The sequence below is a fragment of the Notamacropus eugenii genome, chromosome 2, assembly GCF_028372415.1.
Source record: "Notamacropus eugenii isolate mMacEug1 chromosome 2, mMacEug1.pri_v2, whole genome shotgun sequence".
In the NCBI taxonomy this organism is placed as follows: domain Eukaryota; kingdom Metazoa; phylum Chordata; class Mammalia; order Diprotodontia; family Macropodidae; genus Notamacropus; species Notamacropus eugenii.
In genome coordinates, this window is record NC_092873.1 from 247,481,336 (window position 1) to 247,502,823 (window position 21,488).

Below are 21,488 nucleotides of genomic sequence, written 5' to 3' on the forward strand. Positions count from 1 at the left end.
GTTGTGCCTCTTATTCGGAGAATCAGGGGAATACGAAAGGAACCTTAGGGCTAATCTAGCCCAATCTCTAGCCAAAGTATGAATTCTAGCAACAACTTTCCCAACAAATCATCATCAAATCTCTACTTGTTGACTTTCTATGATGTTGAGTTTAATCCTTTGTTGACAATAAATGCTATGTTGTTTTTTTTAAGTTTCATTAAAACCTTGTTTTTCCACCACATTCATATGTAATTATTTTTCCTCTTCCCCCTTCTAATTGAGAATTTCCTCATAACAAAATTTTAAATTTTAAATTTTTTTTAAAATAGCTAAGCAAAACCAACCAATTTATTAAGTGTGTCTAGCAACATATACAATGCTGTACCCCAGGAGTCCTCCACCTTTTAAACTAAAGACGAGATATATTTCCTCATCTTTTCTCAGGGGCAAGCTATGTTGTTGTCATTAGGTAAGATTTAGTTCCTTTCCATTTCCATTGTTGTCATTGTGGATAGCATTTTCCTGGTTTTGTTTACTTCAACAAATTTCCTCATATTTTATGGTATTCCTCATTGTCATAATTTCTTTCTAAGCAAAAATATTCCATTAATTCACATACTGCAATATGTTTAGCATGTCTCTAATTGATAGACATCCAGTCTGTGACCAGTTCTTTGCTACCATAAAAAGTGCTGCTCTTAATATTTTGGTATATACCGGACCTTTCTTTCTGTCATTGATCTCCTTAGGATGTACACATGCCTAGCAGTGTGATCTCTGGATTAAAGGCTCTGGTCATTTTATTTACTTTATCTCAAATAATTCCAAGTTGTTTTCCAAAACGGTTGGTTGGACTGATTCACAGCTCTACCAACAGTTCATCATTTGTCATTTTCACTAATTTGCTGGGTGTAAAAATTGTTTTAATTTACACTTCTCTCATCTTTAATGATATGCAATAATCTTGCACAGGTTGTTAATAGTTTGCAATTCTTCTTTTCAAGCTATTCATCCACGTCCTTTGACCACTTACCATGGAATGATTAAATGAATGGATTATATGGCAAGAGGAGGTTATCCCCCGCCATGGGGTTCAAGAGAGGTAGAATATGTTAATGGTTAGTTGATAGTCCTGGTGTTAGAAAATTTATGCTCAAATAATGCTTCTGTACTTCCTAGCTATGATCATGGAAGGGCAACTCACCTAACTTCTCTGAGCTTTAGTTCTTCATCTGTAAAATGGGTATAATAATACCTTATTTAGCAATCAATCAGCATTTATTAAATACTTATTACGTGACAAGCATTGTACTAAGAAGCCGAGGATTCAAAGAAAAGGCAAAAATAGTCACTGCCTATTGTCCATCTCTATAAAGGAAAAGGAAATAAGCTGTCCTATGACAATCGTAGGAGGGATCTCTTAGTCATTGCCAGCAAGATTCTTGCCAGAGTCCTCTTTAATAGGCTGACCCTTCACCTCGAAGATGGTCATAAGGATTTGTGGAAAATCATGGCAAAATTTCATTGCCCAATGAAGTCCATCAGTATTATTCACCAGTTTCACAATGGCATGCTTGCACATTGAATACTGGACAATACTCCTTTGTGTTCACAGTCATCAATGGAGAGCAGTAGGTCTATGTGCTTGCTCCTAAGCTTTTTAACAGGATGGTTTCCATGATGTCATCAGATACCTTCAACTAGGATGAAAACAGTGTCAAGGTCAACTACCAAAATGATGGTAAATCATTTAACTTGAAAAGGTTACAAGCCAAAACTAAAGTGGAAGGAGAGTTGGTGCGTGACTTTTTGTTCACAGATGATTATGTACTCAATGCAGCATCTGAGGTGCAACAAAATATGGATTGATTCTCCAGCACTTGTGCTAATTGTGGCCTAACAATTAATACTAAGAAAACAGAGGGTCTCTACCAGCCAGCAATACACCATCCATACATAGAACCATTGGTTAACAACAAATGGAGAAATTTTGAATGCTGTGGATAAGTTCACTTACCTTGGCACTATACATTACAGGGATATATGCGTAGATGATGAAGTTAATTGCCAGATCTAGCTTAGTGTTTGAGAGGCTTCAAAGGAAAATGTGAGAGAGAAGAGGTATTAGACCACCTATAACACTGAAGGTCTACAGAACTGTTATGTTGACCTCATTGTTGTATGCCTGTGAAACCTGAACAGTCTATCAGCACCATGCCAGGAAACTGAATCACTTCCATTTGAATTGTCTTAGGAAGATTCTGAAGATCACCTGTCAAGGCAAAGTGCTGGACACAGTCCTCTCTTGAGCTGAACTGCCAAGCATTCAAACCCTGCTGTAGAGAGCTCAGTTTTAATGGGTTATAGGAATCAACTCTGTGCAAAGATCAAAGATTTTACCATACTGATACCTCTTAGAATAAAAATAATAAAGTTAACATTTTATATCAGATTTTGTTATGGTTGTTAAATCTCTTTGTGACCCCATCTGGGGTTTTCTTGACAAAGATACTGGAGTGGTTTTCCACTTCCTTCTTCAGCTCATTTTACATGTGAGGAAACTGAGGCAAACAGTTAAGTGACTTGCCCAGAGTTACATGGCTAGTATGTGTCTGAGACTGGATTTGAATTCACTTTTTCCTGACTCCAGACCCCATGTGCCATTTAGCTGCCCTGCCCTTCCATCTACTCTGTATATATCTTGTACGTACATTTGTAGAGTTCTCTTTCATTAGAATATCCCTAGCACTTAACACAGTGCCTGACACATAGTAAACCCTTAATAAATTCTTGGTGATTGAGAAACATCTGTATGTAGTATCCTATGATACTTTCTCAGTAGAGAGGTAGTATTTGGTATTGATTAGTGTGATAGCCCTCATGCTAAGAAAACTCATGTTCAAATAATGCTTCTGTACCTACTACCTATATGATCATGGAAAGGCAAATCATCTAACTTCTCTGAACTTTAGTTCCTCATCTGTAAAATGGGTATAATAATGCCTTATTTAGCAATCAATCAGCATTTATCAAATACTTACTATGTGACAAGCACTGTACTAAGAAACTGAGAATTCAAAGGCAAAAATAGTCACTGCATATAAGGAGTTCCTTCTAATGAAGGAGACAACATACATATAAATGGGTGTGTATTCATAAATATAGAGTAGATGAGAGGTGACCTTGAAGTGGAAGACTTCTATAGGCACCAGGAAAGACCTCCTGCTGGAGGAATCATTTGAGCTGTCTTAAAGGAAGTCACAGATTTTGAAATGCAGAAGTGGGGTGGAAGGGAAGATCATTCCAGGTATGGGGCAGACAGCCAATGATAAAACAGAGAGATGGAGCATCATGAGTGGGGAACAGAAAGGAGGACAGCATGGCTGGACGATAGAACACATGAAAGAAAAGAATATAGAAGACTGGAAAGACAAAAAGAGACCAGGTTGTGACTCCAAGGAGAGAATGTACATGAAACGCTTTGAACACTTTAAAGTGTTATGTAAATATCAGGATTATTATCTGGGGTAGAGTTCATCTTGGTATAATAACTTGAATTAAAAAAAAAAATTTGTACAAGCCCCTGTTGGCAAGAGATGATGCTAGGCATCATGAGTAATGCAAAGGGAGATCACACACAGTCCGTGCCCTCATGGAGTTTGGGGCCTACATAAGGACATCTCCTTGCATTGGCTGGTAACATAGCTATTTGTGTGCATGGGTTATGGCTTTAATGGTAGCTCAGAGAAGGAGATCTCACTCAGGCAGATTTCAGAAAAACCTGGAAAGACTTACATGAATTGATGAGTGAAGTGAGCAGAACCAGGATAACAGCGCACACACAAACAGCAACATTGTGCAACAATCAACTAGGATGGACTTAGCTCTTCTTGGAAATACAATGATCTATGAGAGTTCCAAAAGACTCATGATGGGAAATATCCATATCCAGAGAAAGAACCATGGAGTCTGAACACAGATCGAAGCATTCTATTTTCTCTCTCTTTTTTCTTTCTCTTGGTTTTTCCCTCTTGTTCTGATTCTTCTTTCACATACATAACTAATATGGAAATATGTTTAATATGATTGTACATGTATAACCTGTATCAGATTGCTTGCCATCTTGGAAAGGGGGAAGGGGAGAAAGGGAGAAAAAACTGGAACTCCAAATCTTATAAAAGTGAATGTTGAAAGCTATTTTTACATGTAACTGGAAAAAATAAAATGCTATTGAGTGGGGGGAAGAAAGGAAGGAAGGAAGGAAGGAAGGAAGGAAGGAAGGAAGGAAGGAAGAAAGAAAGAAAGAAAGAAAGAAAGAAAGAAAGAAAGAAAGAAAGAAAGAAAGAAAGAAAGAAAGGAAGGAAGGAAGGAAGGAAGGAAGGAAGGAAGGAAGGAAGGAAGGAAGGAAGGAAGGAAGGAAGGAAGGAAGGGAGAAAAAGACCTCACTTCTGGCTGAGAGTTAAGGATAGGTAACATGGAGGAATTTAGAGTAAGCCTCTGGAAGAAAACAATTTTGAAGGATAAGTGGGAAATGGACAAGTAGAGTTGGAGATGGAAGAGGGAAAGAGGGGCAGCAAAACATTTTTATTACTGAAGTGAGCCAAATGAGGTCCAGAAGAAGTAAATGGTTAGCCTAGGGTCACATAGCTAGTAACTAGGAAAGAAGGATCAGGTCTCCTGTTGCCTCGTATAGGGTTCATTTTACTATACCAATAAATAATAATAGATTCCAGTAACTCCCTATTGCCCCAGGATCAAGTACAAAATCATCTATTTGATGTTCAAAGCCCTTCATGACCTAGCCCCTTCTTACATTTCTAGTTTTCTTTTACCTTATTCCTTCAGTCCAGTGACACTCACCTCCTGCCTATGGTAAGATGCTTCATTCCCCTGCTCTGAGAATTTTCTCTGGCTGTCTCCCAGGCCTGGAATGCTCTCCCTCCTTATCTCCACCTACTGGTTACCTTGCCTTCCTTTAAATTCCAACTAATATCCTATCTTCTACAGAAAGTATTTTCCAACCCTTCTTCATTCTAGTGCCTTCTCTCTTTTAATCATTTCCTCTTTTTTCCCATATATAGTTTGTATATATATAATTCTATGCTTGTTGTCTCCCCTGTTAGATTGTGAGCTCCTTAAGGGAATGAGCTGTCTCTTGCCTTTCTTTATATCCCTAGCACTTGGCAGAGTGCCTGGCATACAGTATGTGTTTAATAAATGTTTGTTGATGGACTGACTCACTACTCCACACTGCAGCTCTGACCTTATAACTTGAATGTTGCCGGGAGTTCTTAGCTTGGGCTCTGTGAACTTTTTTTTTCCAAGTAAGAAATTTTATTAGTACTTTTCCATGATTAATTTAGGATAATCTTTTTTCTTGCCTGATTGCAAATACTTTTTGAAGCTAAATTAGAATCTTTCTTCTTATAAACTGCATTTTCTGATTTTCTTATCTGCCTGTTTCAAGAAAACCCATGTGTTTAATATGCTTCCTGGAAGTTTAGCCCATACCAAATGGTTATTTAATCCAAATATCTGGGCTACATATTGAGCTGCTCCTTCAGGTGAAAGTATAGTTGAACAGCCAAGACCACCTGGCGTTCAAAGTGAGGACCACACATCCTGAGCTCCCCAGAAAGGTGTAAGGGGAGGACAGTTGATTACTGGATATGCAGTGTTACCAGACATCACTGGTCCCAAACCATTGCTTCTGCCAGCTACTGCCACAAATACCGTAGGAACATCATCTCCTTCATACTCTGCTTTAACTTTAGTTTCATCTGGTCCTTTATGGGCAGATGTTACTCGAAGTTCACAGGAAATTCCATAGTTTCCAGAAGCCTTCTTAATTTTTTCACAATGACCAAGGTTAGAAGTTGTGTCCATCAATACCACAACTCTGTATGAACTTCCCACTTTATGAAGCAACTCCACTCTTTCTGTCACCCATTCAAAGTTTTTATTCACCATCTGGAGGCCTTCAGGAGTCACTTCCTTAAGTTCCTGATATGACTGCTTGTCTTTTTGTTGGGTCCTATCAGCAGATGGCCAGAGCCTCCAGGAATCATTGTCAATAACATCAGCAAGAATAATTTCTTTTGTAGTTACATCAACACCAAATTCAATCTTCATGTCAACCAGTGTACAGTTCTGAGGTAACCAGGATTTTTCCAGTGTTTCAAAAATAGCTTGTGTGGAATGACTCATGATAAGCACTTCAGTCTGACCTATGTTAAGTCCAGCAAAACACCATTTTGCAGCAATAACCTGCTCTTCAGACCATTGTGGATCATTGTTGGCCTCATCCTTGAAAAACATCTCCACTTTAAGTGGGTAGAATTTGTATCCTTCTTTGACACCAGGGTTTCTTTTGAGAAAAGAACCAGTTGTAATTCTTCTACATACCCATTCAATTGGAATCATTTCACATTGAGTTACAATGAAATCCGTCTCACCACTTTTTTTGGTGAAATCAGTTTTGATACCTACTTCCTGTAACAATTCAAAATTATAGCTGGTAATTTTATTTGAGATTGCAACATTTCCACCCAGGTGATTTTTTTCTAGCTGCATTGCCTGCTGTGATCTGGTCTTTAGATTGCAAGAGGACTTTCCCAGGACTATTCAACAATTCACAGACTTCTTTTGTTTTGCCCTATAGAACATCTTACCAATCTTTAGTACTTCCGCAGTCTCCATTTCTCTAGTTGTGGTGGTGGCTAAGGGGAAGACAACAGTCTGTGAACTTTTTAAAAAAAAAATTTGCAGGGAAGACATTCTCTCTTTGGCTCATCCAGCACCAGAATGAAGACCATTCTCAGCAACCAGACTGTCGACATCCCAGAAGATGTTGACATCTCTCTTAAGGGTCTGACAGTTATAGCGAAGGGACTCAGAGGAATCTTCCGTAGGGATTTCAACAATATCAATGTTGAGCTCAGCCTCCTTGGAAAGAAGAAAAAAAGGCTCCAGGTGGACAAGTGGTGGGGAAATCAAAAAGAACTTGCAACTGTGCACACAATCTGTAGTCAGGTACAACACATGATCAAAGGTGTTACCCTGGGTTTTCGTTACAAGATGAAGTCTGTGTGTGCTTATTTCCCCATCAATGTTATTATTCAAGAGAATGGCTCACTTGTTGAAATGAGAAATTTCTTGGGTGAAAAATATATCCGAAGAGTGCACATGAGACCAGGTATGGCTTATGCTGTTTCTCAAGCCCAAAAAGATGTTAATTCTTGAAGGAAAAGATATTGAACTTGTTTCAAACTCAGCTGCCCTGATCCAACAGGTTACCACAGTCAAAAACAAGGATTTCAGAAAATTTTTGGATGGCATCTGTGTTTCTGAGAAAGGCACAGTGCAACAAGCTGATAAATAAGTTGAGAAAGATGCCAAAGGCTGTGTCCTGAGGAGTTAACACTTATTCAGATGTCAAAATAAAAATACTTTTTGTCAAAAAAAAATTTACGTCTCTTATTTTAAAATAATTGGCTTCCTTTGTAATCTAATTCATTTTATTCTATGCATTTAAAAATACCATTCTGAAAGAGGGTCCATTGGTTCTATAAGACTATGACAGAAATCCATATCACATAAAAGGTTAGTATCCCCTGCTCTAGGAATACAGCAGAACGATTTGGCAAAGAGTCAAACTCTGCAGATAATGGTAGTGATGATAGCTAACATTTATATAGTGCTCGGGCAGATAGGTGGTATAGTGGATAGAGAACTGGGTTTGGAATCAGGAAGACTCATCTTCATGAATTTAAATCCAGCCTCAGACACTGACTAGTTGCATGACCCTAGGAAAATCACTTAACCTTGTTTGCCTCAGTTTCCTTATGAACTGCAGAAGAAAACGGCAAACTATTCCAGTATTTTTGCCAAGAAAACCCCAAATAGGGTCATGAAGAGTTGGACACGACTAAAACAACTGGACAACAAAAATATAGTGCTTACAGTCTGTCAGACGCTGTGCTAATTTTTTTAAATTATGTTCTCATTTGATCCTCATAACAACTCTGGGAGGTAGGTGCTATTATGATGCCCATTTAATGATTGAGGAAACTGAGGCAGAAAGAGGTTAAGTGACTTGCCCATGGTCATACATCTATTCTGTGTCTGAGGCTGGATTTGAACTCAGGTCTTTCTGACTCTAGGCCTGATGAGTCAACTAGCTGCTTCACAAGAAGACTCCATCAGTTAGAACATTTTCCAAGGGTGACTTAAGACAGAAAGCAGAGGCATTTGTAACTGAAAACGGAGGCCCTTTCCTCCAGGAAAGACAGACCAGAGCAGCCAAGTTTCTTGTGTCAGTTGCTTCCCCTGTATCTTCTACAGAGCTAGCTTTTCCAAGTCAGTTTATTCCAAGAAAGGAGAATGTCCAAAACAAAAGTCCAAAAGAGATGGTATTAGTGTTTTCGTTTTAACTTTACCTAACCCTTTCAAGAAAATTTGGAAGGTTTGGTTTCTTTTCTCTCCCCTCTTTCCCACAAACTGCCTTTGTCTCCGGAGAAAGAGAGTAAGTGAAGCAAGCACCCACATTCATCTTTTGTCTGTGCTTCCTTGTGATTGAACCTACTTTGAGTGGAGTGGAAGAGAAGACTCCAAATTCCTTTGCTTTGTTTTTCTTTCCTGTTACTTTTTCCATATGTGGTGGTTTCTGTTAAATCAGTAAAGCAGCCATTTGCAGATGGCTTGACATTCTTTCCCCCATGTCATAAAACATTTTATGCTGCTAACAAGCTTAACTTCATCCATTTGATACTTTCATTGGGCATATATATTTTAGTTCTGAGTCATCTGAAAATAATATAGCCAGCAAAAGGTACATTCCCTAAGGCAAATTATTAGTGAGTTTTGAAATCCTCAATTCATTTTGATTTGGGCAGTCCTACAATAGACATTTATAATTCCCTTCTGTGAGAATTTAAAAGCTTCTTTTTCCTATGACTATGTTGTTCTGCACTTATATACATAATTCTTGTTAGTTGCACAATGGGATCAACAATAGATTTGGTTGGCGCATGCAAACCTGAATCTTTCTGTCAAATTATGCCTTGGGTGGGGGTGGGGGGCAGAGGGCAGAAGGGGAAGGGAATAAGCAGTTTATTAAGTGCCTACTATGTTTAAAAATATCATTCTGAGAAAGGGTACATTGGTTCCACAAGACTGAGCTAAGTGCTTTTACATATATTATCTCATTTGATCCTTACAACAACCCTGGGAGGTAGTTGCTATTATGATGCCCATTTTACAGTTGAAGAAACTGAGGCAGATAGAGAAAAAGTGATTTGCCCAGACTCATGCAGCTATTTTGTATCTGAAACCAGATTTAGACTCAGGTCTTCCTGATGCCAGACCTGGAACGCTTATCTACTGTGCCAGCTAGGCATCTCCTTTAAAGAGGTGGCATAGTATTGTACAAAGTACTGGATTTGGACTGAGAGGTCTTGGGTTCAAATCCTCTCACTCTGCCTCCTAATACTTGTGTGAAATTGGGCAAGTCACTTGGGCAAGCCTCACTGTGTTATCAATACCTCCATCCTCTACTTACCTCCATAGAGGCATCTGACGGAGTAGTGGATAGAGCTCTATCTAGGCCTAGAGTTAGGATGATCTGACTTCAAATTCAGCTTCAGATACTGCCCATCTGGGTGACTTAATGTCTGCCTGCCTCAGTTTCCTTAATTATAAAATGGAGAACATAATATTAACTATCTCACAGAGCTATTATTAGAATCAAATAGAATAATATTTGCAAAAAATATTTAGCACAATTTCTAGCAAATAGTTAGGCACTACATAAATACATATTCTTTTCCTCCTTCCACTGGTTCATCTATATAAAGCAGGAGTCAGACGAGAGGAGGTCTAAGGTCCCTTTTAGCTCTAATCTAACCCTTTCACCCTTCACTTATAGCTGAGAGCCTGTGCACCTCCATGAAACAGCGAGAGGAGTTAGTGATCTCAGTGTCCAGTTTATCATTGATTAGCAACACACCTAGACTCTATACGTCCCTGTCTCTATACATACATACATATATATACATACACACTTGCCTGCATACCCAGGTTGACTATAGAGATCTTACCACTGAGGGAGGAATGAAATGGCTAGTCTAATTTCAAGCATGATAGAAGGAGTAAAGTGAGAAAAAAAAATCACAGAATGTATTCATTTAAAGGAGGATGATCACCTTTAAAGTAATCCCTTTGGGAAGCTGTATACTTTTCTCCACATAAGCTACCATTGCTCAAAACAATATTGGAACCCCCTGGAGCTGACACCAGAATTTATGAGTCACATTATAAAAACCAGTCTTATGATAAGAATAACACGTTCTTGTTCATAGGATCTCAGCTTCAGGGCTGCAAAAACTGCTACAAATCAACTATTCCAAACTTCAACATTTTTGTTCAGTTGTTTCAGCTATGTCTGATTCTTTATGATTCCATTTGGGGTTTTCTTGGCAAAGATCTGGAGTGGTTTGTCATTTTTTTCTCCAGATCATTTTACAGATAAGGAAACTGAGGCAAACAGGGTGAAGTGACTTGCCCAGAGTCACACAGCTAGTAAGCATCTTCCTCATTTTACAGAGGAGTAAACTGTGCCTAGAGGGTATAAATGACTTGCTAAAGTTAACCTAGCCAGCAAGCTCTTAATAAGTGGCAGAGCCAGAATTTGAAACCAGGTGGGTACTCTGACTCCAGATCTAGCTCTCTTTCTACTCTAACATATTTTTTTTTTTAACCTGAAACCATATATGCAGTTTGATCATCCATTTCTTATATCAGATGTGGTTCCACATGACTCATGGCTATTTCTGAAAATAAAACCTACCCTGAAAAGATGAAGATTTGCCTTCACTGAGGACACTCAGGGTTCTAATGATACAACCAAAATAGAGGTTCTAAATTGTACACACATGGTAGAACCACAGAATAATAAGAATACGTGTGTGTTCACATACACACACATAGCTATACCCTATAATGTATATAATACGTTTTATATATATATATATATATATATATATATATATATATATATATATATATATAAAACCCTGTGATATATACAAATATAAAACCTAATACCTATATGTGTATGTGTGTAAAACCATCTGATATGTATATAATTTGCCCTGTGATCAATATAAAGATCTTAGTATAATTCACCCTGTAACAGATACACAGCTATAAACCTGGGTCTATGGAGATTAAGAACAAACCAGGACCATGAGCTAATAATTTCTCACTCTTGTCTTCTAACATGATGTCATGCTTCTTTCCCTCAATAATTTTTTATGTCTTTTCCTTGTCTGAGAATTTTATATGCTCTGGGATTTATTTTAAAATTTAAAAAATTATTTAAAATAATAAATATATTATATACGTGGTCCGAAAACAATAACAAAATTAGCCCCTAATGTTTGAGTTTTTGCTATTTTTATTAATATTTTACACTAAACATCCATAATAAGTGTAATGAGCCCAATTTTTCAAAGAGATAAAAAACTTTCAGAGAATTCTCATTCTAAGGATGACCAAATTAAACATCAGAGAGACAGACAGGGTGTGTAAAACTGAACAATTTAAATATTTTATCATCATCCATAATAAATGTTTCTCAATGCCTATTATGTAGTAGGCACATAGAGGACATGGTTTCTGGCCTTGAGATGCTTACAATCTAGTTGATAAAAAAATAAAGAACAATATAAGATGGTATTTGCTAAATCCCAAGTAAACAACATAATGAATGAGTGTCACAGAGATTCAGAGAATGTTGTGACCATGGAGGGTGGGGATAGGCAGTAAGTAGGAACGGAACTGTATTCTCTTCTGGATGAGAGCTCTCTTTCTGGTGAGAGCTTGGGAGCCTATTCCCTTTCTGATTCTGATCTTAACATATTCTTGACCGTGGCTAGGCAGCCTGACTCAGATGTTCCGTGTTCCTGAATTTATTTCCTTTTTGTTTCAAATCTTGGCCTTCATGTCTCTCAGCCCCAGGAGAGTGACCTGATCCCAAAAGCTGATGACTCCCTTTGGTGCAAGTTTTTGGCCTTCCCCACCCTGGACCATTCTCCGAGGTTACCAACCCATACACAGTGGCTCAGCAGGAAGAACCTGTCTCTGACATCTTCCCTTTTCTCTCCACCAAATGCTGACCACACACCCTTCAAGACCTTATTCAAACATTCCATCTTTCCAGAAGATTTCCCTAACTCCATACTATTTCCTCAAGCTCCTTTGTTTGTCAGTTTCAACTATTATCCTACTTCTAGACAACTTTGCTTTTTCACCCCACCCAACCCCAGAGCATTCCTTCCTCTCCCCCTCCTGTTTTGCCCTACTCCAGTCAAAGGAAGAAGTACTGTAAATACTCCAAAATTGCCTGTGAGGAATGGACATCAAGGAATCTAATTAGTCTAGCAAAGCACTTTGAGAGTCTTGGATGAAAGGGGTCATAAAATTGCAAACCTTTACTATTAAAGAATGAATCATCCTTTAAAAATTCATTAAAAAGATTTTGATAAGAGGTCATCCCTCAACCCTTAAAGTACCAAAGAATAACAGTATTAGACCAACTTTATAGGGTGTAACACCCTTCATTTAACTATCATTTTATTTAAGTAGGGCGTGTGTTTAATTAGTCTCAATTTAAGGGCCTAGGAGAGGGGTTTAAAACATTAGACAACATGATCAAGGTCATATTTCCTTGGCAATTGAGTCATCTCTGATGTTTCTGTTCTGATGGAATCTGTACTCCACCTGAACTTTTTTATAACCAACTACTGGAATCTTTATAGGATTTGGTCTTGTTCCTCTCATCCGCTCTATTTCATACTTTTCTGTTAGCTCTTAATTACTTATTGCCCTCAAGAGACATGTCTGGGTAGACATTCAACTTCAATCAGTCAATTAATTCCATTTGTCTTACTCTATGACTATGCTGGGCAAGACAAAGCATCTGTTTATTTCTAGTGATACATATACTAGCTTTGGGTACAGTGAAGTAATGAATATTTTTTCCTAAGATAATACATCTGTTCCTAGAACATACAGACTATATTGCCTAGAAGGGATCCCCCAGTTCTAATATTCCAGACCTCATAATGACTGCCTTGCTCCAAGGACTTTACATATATAACCTCATTAGATCTTCCCAATAAATCTATGAGGTAGGTAGTACAAATATTATTATCCTCCTTTTTCAGATAAGGAAACTGAAAAACATGGTGGCTGTAGTAGATAGTGGCTGAATTTAGAGTCAAGTTCTGGCTTCAAATTCTACCTTAGACACATACTACTGTCTAACTTTGGAAAAGTCACTCATTTGCTTTCAGTTTCAGTCTTTTCATCTAAAAAATGGGGGGGGGGGGAGGAGTGGATTTAAAGGCCTCTAACTCTCTCTCTCCCTCTCCTTCTATCTCTGTCTCCTCTCTCTCCTTTTCCCCCTCTCCTCTTTTCTTCCTCCCTCCTCCTTTCCCTCTCTTTCCATCCCTTTTCCTCCCCACTCTCTGCTGATACAGCACTTTACTATACCTCATTGCATCTTACATGTATGAAGAACAGTCTAGAAAAAAGAGGTGAAGTTGTGATAATTTTCTTCAAACATTTGAAGAACTGACTTGTGAAAGAGGGATTAAACATGTTCTTAGCTTTAGAGGATGATGCAAAATTTGAATGCAAGCAAAAATGTTACTTGACATTTGAGGAGAAAGAGAAAACTTTTTAAAAAAACTTTCAACAAGGAGAGGGATTTTCAGCTTAAAGAGTTCAGGATATTGGATGGGGAAAAATTATATCTTTATTTCAATATAACTGGTTTCCTTTCTAATCCTATGTGTTTTACTTTATGCATTTAAAAACATTCTAAGAAAAGGACAATAGGTTTTACTATACAGCCAAAAGGGCCACAAAAAAATTTAAGAGCTCCTGAACTGTAGAGAATTAGGGAAATAGAAAAGGAAAGGCACGAGTTGAGCCGCAGATTTGTTCTGTTTGTCTGTTTGTTAATAAATAGCATTTGAATGAATTACTTATTCACTGTCCCTAGCCATTACAAAATTGCTTAGGATGAAAAACTATTTCTTTTTAGAAACATAAATAGTGTTTCTGCACCAAAATGCAAGTTCATTTCCTTTCTCACTTTTTCCTCCACAGACCTTGCTTTGGAAACTGCTTGCTTACTGATTCTAGAGAAATGTTCGTATTAATAATATTGAGTTTACTTTTCCATTCTTACTGTAACAGTAAGAGGCCAGTTCTTGGCTCAGATTTCATTTCCAAGCCAGAGGAAAAGTAGCAGGTCAATAAATAATTTATCATATAAACGAAGAAATTGGGAAAGTGATGCTAATTCTCCTCTTGATGGACTCATTTCTATAGTAGGTGTACATGTTAAAGACTGGAAAGGTAAGAAAGAAGAGGGAGTTGGAAGATGTTGGAAGCTAGAATGCAGAGCATTTGGAAAAGAGTGAAAGAAGTTGGAGTTCCTGAAGTTAGACTGTTGTTTGTTTTCCAGGAGTTTAGCCAAGAAAAGCAGGAGACATATAGGACAATAGCATGATAGGATCAAGTAAGGTTTTTAACGATGGATGAGATATGGATGTATTTGTATGAAGCAGAGAAGAAGCCAGTAAATAAGGAGAGCTTAAAGAAAAGAGAGTAGGGATCATGGTGGGGACAATCTGCTGGATAATATGGGAGAGGATGGAATCAATGATGAGTGCAAATAGATTGGTCTTAGCAAAGAGATGAACCTTCTCTTCATCTGAGATCAGAGTATAGGAGGAAATAGTGGGGAAGATGTTGGATTGACGTGAGAAGAGATGTGAGAAAGGTGAGCTTTCAGAGATCAGCCCCAACTTTTTGGTAAATTACTAAGAGGAGGGGCAACCAGGTGGCAGAGTGGACAGAGTGGTGGGCCTGGAGTCAGTAAGACTCATATACCTGAGCTCAAATATGGTCTCACACACTTACTACTTGTGTGACTCTGGGTAAGTCACTTAAACCTGTTTGCTTTAGGGAAGAAGGAAATGGCAAACCATTCCAACATTTCTGTCAAGAAAACCCTAAATAGGGTCACCAGGAGTCAGGAAGACTGAAAACAACTGAACAATGACAACAACTGGGAGGAGAGGATGCCATTGAGTCTAGTGGAAAGATGAGAAGGCCAGGACTAATAATAATGCTTTAAGAATTGAGAAGTGCTTTACAGATGTTAACTCACTTTATCCTCACAGTAACCCTGGGAGGTAGGTGCTATTTATCATTCCCATTTTACAGATGAGGAAACTGATGCAGAGAGAGATTAAATAGCTTGCTCATGGTCCTCTAATAGCTAGTAAGTGTGTGGGGCAGGATTCAAATTCTAGTTTCTGATTCAAAATCCAGTACTCAATGCACTGTACCATCTAGCTATCTAATAGATACTGTATAGAGTGGAATAGAAATTTGATTAGAAAGAAGTGGAATGATTGCCTTACTTTATTGTGTGAGATTAGTAACATAAATTTGTGGTGGAGACAACCATATAATTTTGTGATTGGAACAAAAAAAGCCTTGATTGGTGATAGGACAAGAGGACAAGGGATTTGAGAACAGATGATAGCGTAGAGTCGAAACAGTTCACTAGGGGCCAAGATAGGGAATAGAGGAGAGTATGGTCACTTCAGGATGATCACCTTTGAATGAACTGAGGGTTAGAAAGATTGGAGGTCACCTTGAGGATAAAGAAGAGGATTAAGGATCTCAAAGCATAGGAAAAGATGGGATGATAAAAGATTATGATTAGTTAAGAGAATGCTTGTGAATGTGGAAGTAAAACATTTGTAGATGATTGTAGGATCAAAGGTTTGACCATTTCTGTGTACAACTAAGGTGGAATAGATAATACGAATTGAGGAAACTGAGAAACTAAGGTTAGTTGTGCTCTCAAATTGGTTAAAATTTGAGGATACATCAATTTGAATGTTGAAGTCCATTTATAGGAAGGCAAGAGTTTGGAAAAAGACTTTGAGCCAAGCTCTGAATTCATTAAGAAAGGAAAGAGTTTGTTGTTGTAGATCAGTCCTTTTCAGTTACCTCACTCTTCATGACCCCATTTAGGGCTTTCTTTGCAAAGATACGAGAATGGTTTGCCATTTCCTTCTCCAGCTCATTTTATAGATGAGAAAATTGAGGCAAATAGGTGACATGTCCAGGGTCACACAGCTAGCAAGTATTAGAGGTTAGATTTAAACTCAGGAAGATGAGTCTTCCTAATTCTAGGCCCAACATTCTATCCACTGCACCACCTACCTGACGAAGAGTTTGTTTTGGAAGTCAAGAGATGACTGGGATCTCTACTGAGTGAAAAATTTGGCTAAAATGAACCTCAAAGAAATAAGGGCTCTAAGGAAGCTTAATCTCTCCTCTTCTTTAAAATAGGGAAGAGAGGGGAGGTTTGCACTAGTTGATTTATAAGGTCCTTTCTAGCTCTAAATCTGTAATCCCAGAGAATGTTGCCTCCATTTTACAGGTGTCAAAGTAAAATTTGAAAAAGTTGTGACATTCCCAATATCTCAGAGCAGTAAATCATAGAGCTGATAGTCAAATCCAGTCACTCTGCTTTCCAAATGCTCTTTTTTTGGATAACACACTCCACAGATTTAGACCATCCCTGAATTCCCATCCAGCTTCAAGAATTTTGTGACTTGATAATCCCATGTGTCAAATAATAAGTAAAACACTGATTTGTTTTAAAGAGGGAGGGAAACAATTTAAGCTGCTGCTAAAGTCATTTAAAAAACACAAATAGCCTTCCAAAAGAAGGTTTAAAAAAATATCCAATAACTTGGAGGATTTTTGATGGTCAAGGCTCTAAGCCCTGACCTTCTTTCTGTTCAAGGGCATCAGCTTCAAGATGCTGCTGTTTCTGTCTCTTACATTGCCCGTGAGGCACACAGAACCTCTTCCTCCTTGACTGTATCTTATATCCGGTGATCCTTCCTTCCACATCTTGCTTCCCTGCTGTGAGGAATTCAGCTTTCTGATCACTTGCCAAAAGAGACAATTCACTGTCTCTCTATAGGATTGTAGTAGATTCCTGTTTGTAAGTGAACCTTTCAGCTCCTATGTACTTGATTTGGGGCCAAAATTTGCCTTCACATCACACAGAGAGGGTACCAATTTCTGCCTGAAGAGAACAGCCAGGCTGTTGTTTTATCTGTAGGAATGAAGACTCTGTGAAGACACTACGAGATGGAGGACAATTTTATCTAAAGTTATTTTTTTTAAAACCACATTAAACCAAAATGTAGAAAAAGCATTAAAAAAATAGGGATGAGATTATTCAGCTTCCTTTCTTCTTTTTACTCATAAAAACAACCTGGATACATATTTTAAGCCAATAGTCACATAATGGAAAGACTTCATTTTTTTTTAAAAAGCAGCCAATTTTGAGGTCTTGCCAAGACAGTTTCTCACTTCTGTGAGGCTAGTTACATTTTCCTTCTCCAGAAACAGTTCCCTTGGCAGTGTATTCTGGGTAAAAACACTCTTGGAAATTCCCACCTGTTAAAAAACGATACTTGATAAAATGGATTGGTTGACTTGTTGAAGAAGGAATAGGGAGAGATCTATTTGGAAATGAATGTGATATAAAAAAATCAAATAAATAGTACAAAATTTTTTTGAACTTTAGAAAACCTGAAATATTGACTAGTTTTTCCCACACTTCCTTCCCCTACTCCATCACATTCATATATACACTAAGGTACAATAAGTCTCTATGTTTACATAATTTACTTATTTTATTTATTGATCTAATCTATTTTATTAAATAGGATTATTAAGTAAATATTAATAGTGTTTATTATAAGTAAATACTAATAATATTGATTATTGAGTAAATATTGATATTGATTATTAAGTAAATGATGACATTAGCTATTAAGTAAATATTAATAATAATGATTATTAAGAAAATATTAATAATATTGACTATTAATTTATTATTTGTTTGTTTTCTTTATCTGTCCCTATCACTGCAAGATAGTTATTGATAAAGGAAAATTGAAATGTGCCTCTGAGACCTCACTGGGAGTGCTATATTTGATTCTGGTTACTACATATGCTTTTAAGAAAGACACTAATAGGCTAGAATATATCAAGAAGAGGGAGAACAAGAAGATGAATGGAAACTCTTTGAGGGCATGATTTGTTTTTAATTTTTGTCTTTAAAATCCCAGCATCTACCAACTTGCCTTACATGCACATGGGCATTGTAGGCATTTAATAAATGCTTGTGAAGGGAAAGAATGAAGTTGTGCCATATTATAGGAGAATTGGTTGAACAAACTTGAAACAAACTTGAGGTTTCCTCACATGAAAATGGAAGGGGGGGGCACTTGATAAAATCTAAGATTCTTTCCATATCTAATTCTATGATCCATAATCCTGTGTTTATGTTTACTAGGAACTGGGCATGTTTACTTTGGAGAAAAGAGAACTTTGGGGACACATGAGAGGCAAACTAAAGTATTTGAAGGGTTACCACATGTAATGGAATATGCTTGTTTTGCTTGGCCACAGAAGGTAGAACTAGAAACAAATGAAAGTTCCAGAAGAGGCAGATGATATTGGTTTACTGTAAGAGGAAAAACAATGAGAAAAAGTAGAATGGATTTTCTTGACAGGTAGTGGATTCTCCTTCTATAATTCTTAGTGAGAACCTTGGATAATCACTTGTCAAGGAAACTGGTGAGGAGATTCCTATTTAAACTTGTCAGGAACTAGGTATCTTTTAAGGTTTCCTCTATCTCTGAGAGTTCATGATTTTGTGATTTAAAAAGAGATAGGAAGGCAATACCTAGTTTGGTTCAATGAGTTCAACTCACTTGTACACCCACATGAATATTCTACCTTATAGAAATAATCATCATAGGATATAGGTCACTTATTCAGAAATACTGCCACCACTCAGATCCATTTAAAATCTGTTTCTTCATGGATTTCACAATGGAGTCAACTCAGTCAGAGAGGGGTACCAAGTCAAGCAGATAGCAGCAGATCTATGTAGATAAGGATATTAACCAGTTTTGCTCATATGGTGCGTATGGTTAGATCACTCAAGAGTGAAGCACAAATTATCTAGATTATAGGGCCAATGACAGTAGTCATTCCTCCTACTACTGCCTAGTCTAGGGGTGGGGAACCTGTGACTTCATGGCCACATGTGGTCCTCTAGGTCCTTGGGTGAGGCCCATTGACTGAGTCCAAGTTTTACAGAACAAATCCTTTTATTAAGGGGATTTGTGCTTCAAAATTTGGATTCAGTCAAGGAGCCACATGCAAGGACCTAGAGGGCCACTTGTGACATCAAGGCTGCAGGTTCCCCACTCCTGCCTAGTTAGTGTCATGACAAGACTGAGCTCTAGAAATATGCTACTCTTTAAAGAAGTTCTGATTCTTGGAGTCCTCTGGTATAGTTAATTTTCTCCTTATCTTGGTGGTATAGGATAGAGCACTGGGCCTGGAGTCGGGAAGATCAGAGTTCAAATCCAGCCTAAGACATTCATCAGCTGTGTGACCCTAAGCAAATCATTCTGTCTGCCTCAGTTTCCTCATCTGGAAAATGAGGATAATTATAGTCCTTATCTCCCAAGTTGTTGTGAGGATCAAATGAGTTAATACTTGTAAAGTATTTAGCACAATGAGTGGTACATAGTAATTAGTGCTTAATAAATGTCTATTCCCTTCCCTTCCTTTGGTTCTCCTGTCTAGGTGGTAACAAGAGGTGACAACTAGTGAGAAAGCCTTTGGAAGAAAAGTCTACGATTTAGCATTTCCATCATTTGCTGAAAATTCTAGCTCTTGCTATATCAGAAAGGCATTCCTAGGATCCTTTTTAATACCCCCAGAGCACTTAGGTAGAGTTGTAGACTCAAGGTATCAAGAAGGCATTGGTTAGAACAGTGAATGGCAAGTAATCAGCCACCTTCTGGTGACTTCATCTGCCAGGATTAGTAGAAATTGGAAAATATTCCTCCCTAGAGAGCTCAGAGAGAATTCTGCATTCAAAAAAAGGAAGAAGAGTGGTCTTTAAATTATAGGCCATAAAGCTCAACTTCAATTTCTGGTAAAACTCTGGAATGAATTGTTGGTTAGTTTGTGAGCATTTTGAAAGGGAAACAGAATAACTTTATCAAGAAAATGTAATACCAGACTAACCTCATTACTTTTTTTCCCCTCCCACAGAGTTAATATGCTGATAGACCAAGGAAATGTTATAGATCAAGTAAACCTGGATTTTAAGCAAATAATATCGCATGCTACCCTTGTAGAAAATATGGAGAAATGTACAATAGAAGGTAGTCTTTGGTTAAGCAAATCTGAAAGTGGCTGAAAGATTAGATTCAAAGAGGAGTTATTACTGGGTCAGTGTCAGCTTGGTGGGTCACCATCAGAGGAGTTAGCAGAGATCACTCTTTGGTCCTGTGCTGGTCAACATTTTAATCAATGATTTGGATGATGTCACCAAATTTCTGTATAATACATATCTAGAAGGGAGGCATAGTTGACTTGATTGGATGACAGTCAGGATCATGAGCTAAATTTTATAAGATGAAATTTAACAGAACTAAATATAAAGTCTTTCATTTGGATAATAAAAAAATCAACTGCACAAGTATAGGATGGAAGAATTATTGCAAAAACAACATGGTTGTTGTTTTTGTGGAAAAATGTCCAGGGGTTTTACTGCAAGCTCAATATGACTCAACACTGTGAAAGAGGAGCCCCCCAAAAGCTGGCGTAATCTTAGTCTGCATTAAGAGGGATATAGTGCTCAGGATAAAAGAGATAATAGGATCTCTTTACTCTGCCTTGGTCTGATCACATCTGAGAAGAAGAGATCCAGGATCATATATTTAGAGTTGATCTAGGCATAGGTTCCCAAAGTGGATGACACTGCCCCTGGGGGCTGCTGGAATGATCTAGGGGAGCCTCAGATGCAATTGGGGAACATTAAATAAAAATAAGGGGGCAGTGGAAGCATAAGGAAAGAAGAAAAGATAAAACTTTGAAAAGTTGTTTGTACACGTTTCGTTGGTTGTATAATAGAATTAAAGAAGTGATTGCATTATTTTCCAAATGAACATACAAAAGGTAAGTAATAACTGAACAATGGTCAAATCCATTGATAGGTCTTAATGAACAAGTGTTGTTCATTGTCAGGAAGTCCAGCATGCATTGGCAGAAATATGTGCATGTAATGACTTGTTCACAATACAATGTACTGCATAGTTACATGACACAATATTGTGTCATCAAAATTTCAATGCAGGAAAAACCCTACAAATTTATAATAAATTATTAAATTTAAGATGCTTCATTTAAAAATATATATATTTTATATTTTTTTGAAATGACACAAATTTTTTAAAAAACCATTAATGGATTAAAGAAAGTAAGTTTCCAAGGCAGCTATGAGCAATGTTTTTTAAAAGGGG

General features: G+C 37.6%; 2 pseudogenes; one reads left to right on the forward strand and one right to left on the reverse strand.

Annotated features, from left to right (window-relative positions):
* Positions 1–5,406: 5,406 nt before the first annotated feature.
* On the reverse strand, positions 5,407–6,681 carry LOC140523858 (bifunctional phosphoribosylaminoimidazole carboxylase/phosphoribosylaminoimidazole succinocarboxamide synthetase pseudogene; annotated as a pseudogene).
* Positions 6,682–6,786: 105 nt separating this feature from the next.
* Positions 6,787–7,363, forward strand: LOC140523857 (large ribosomal subunit protein uL6-like; annotated as a pseudogene).
* The last annotated feature ends 14,125 nt before the right edge of the window (positions 7,364–21,488 follow it).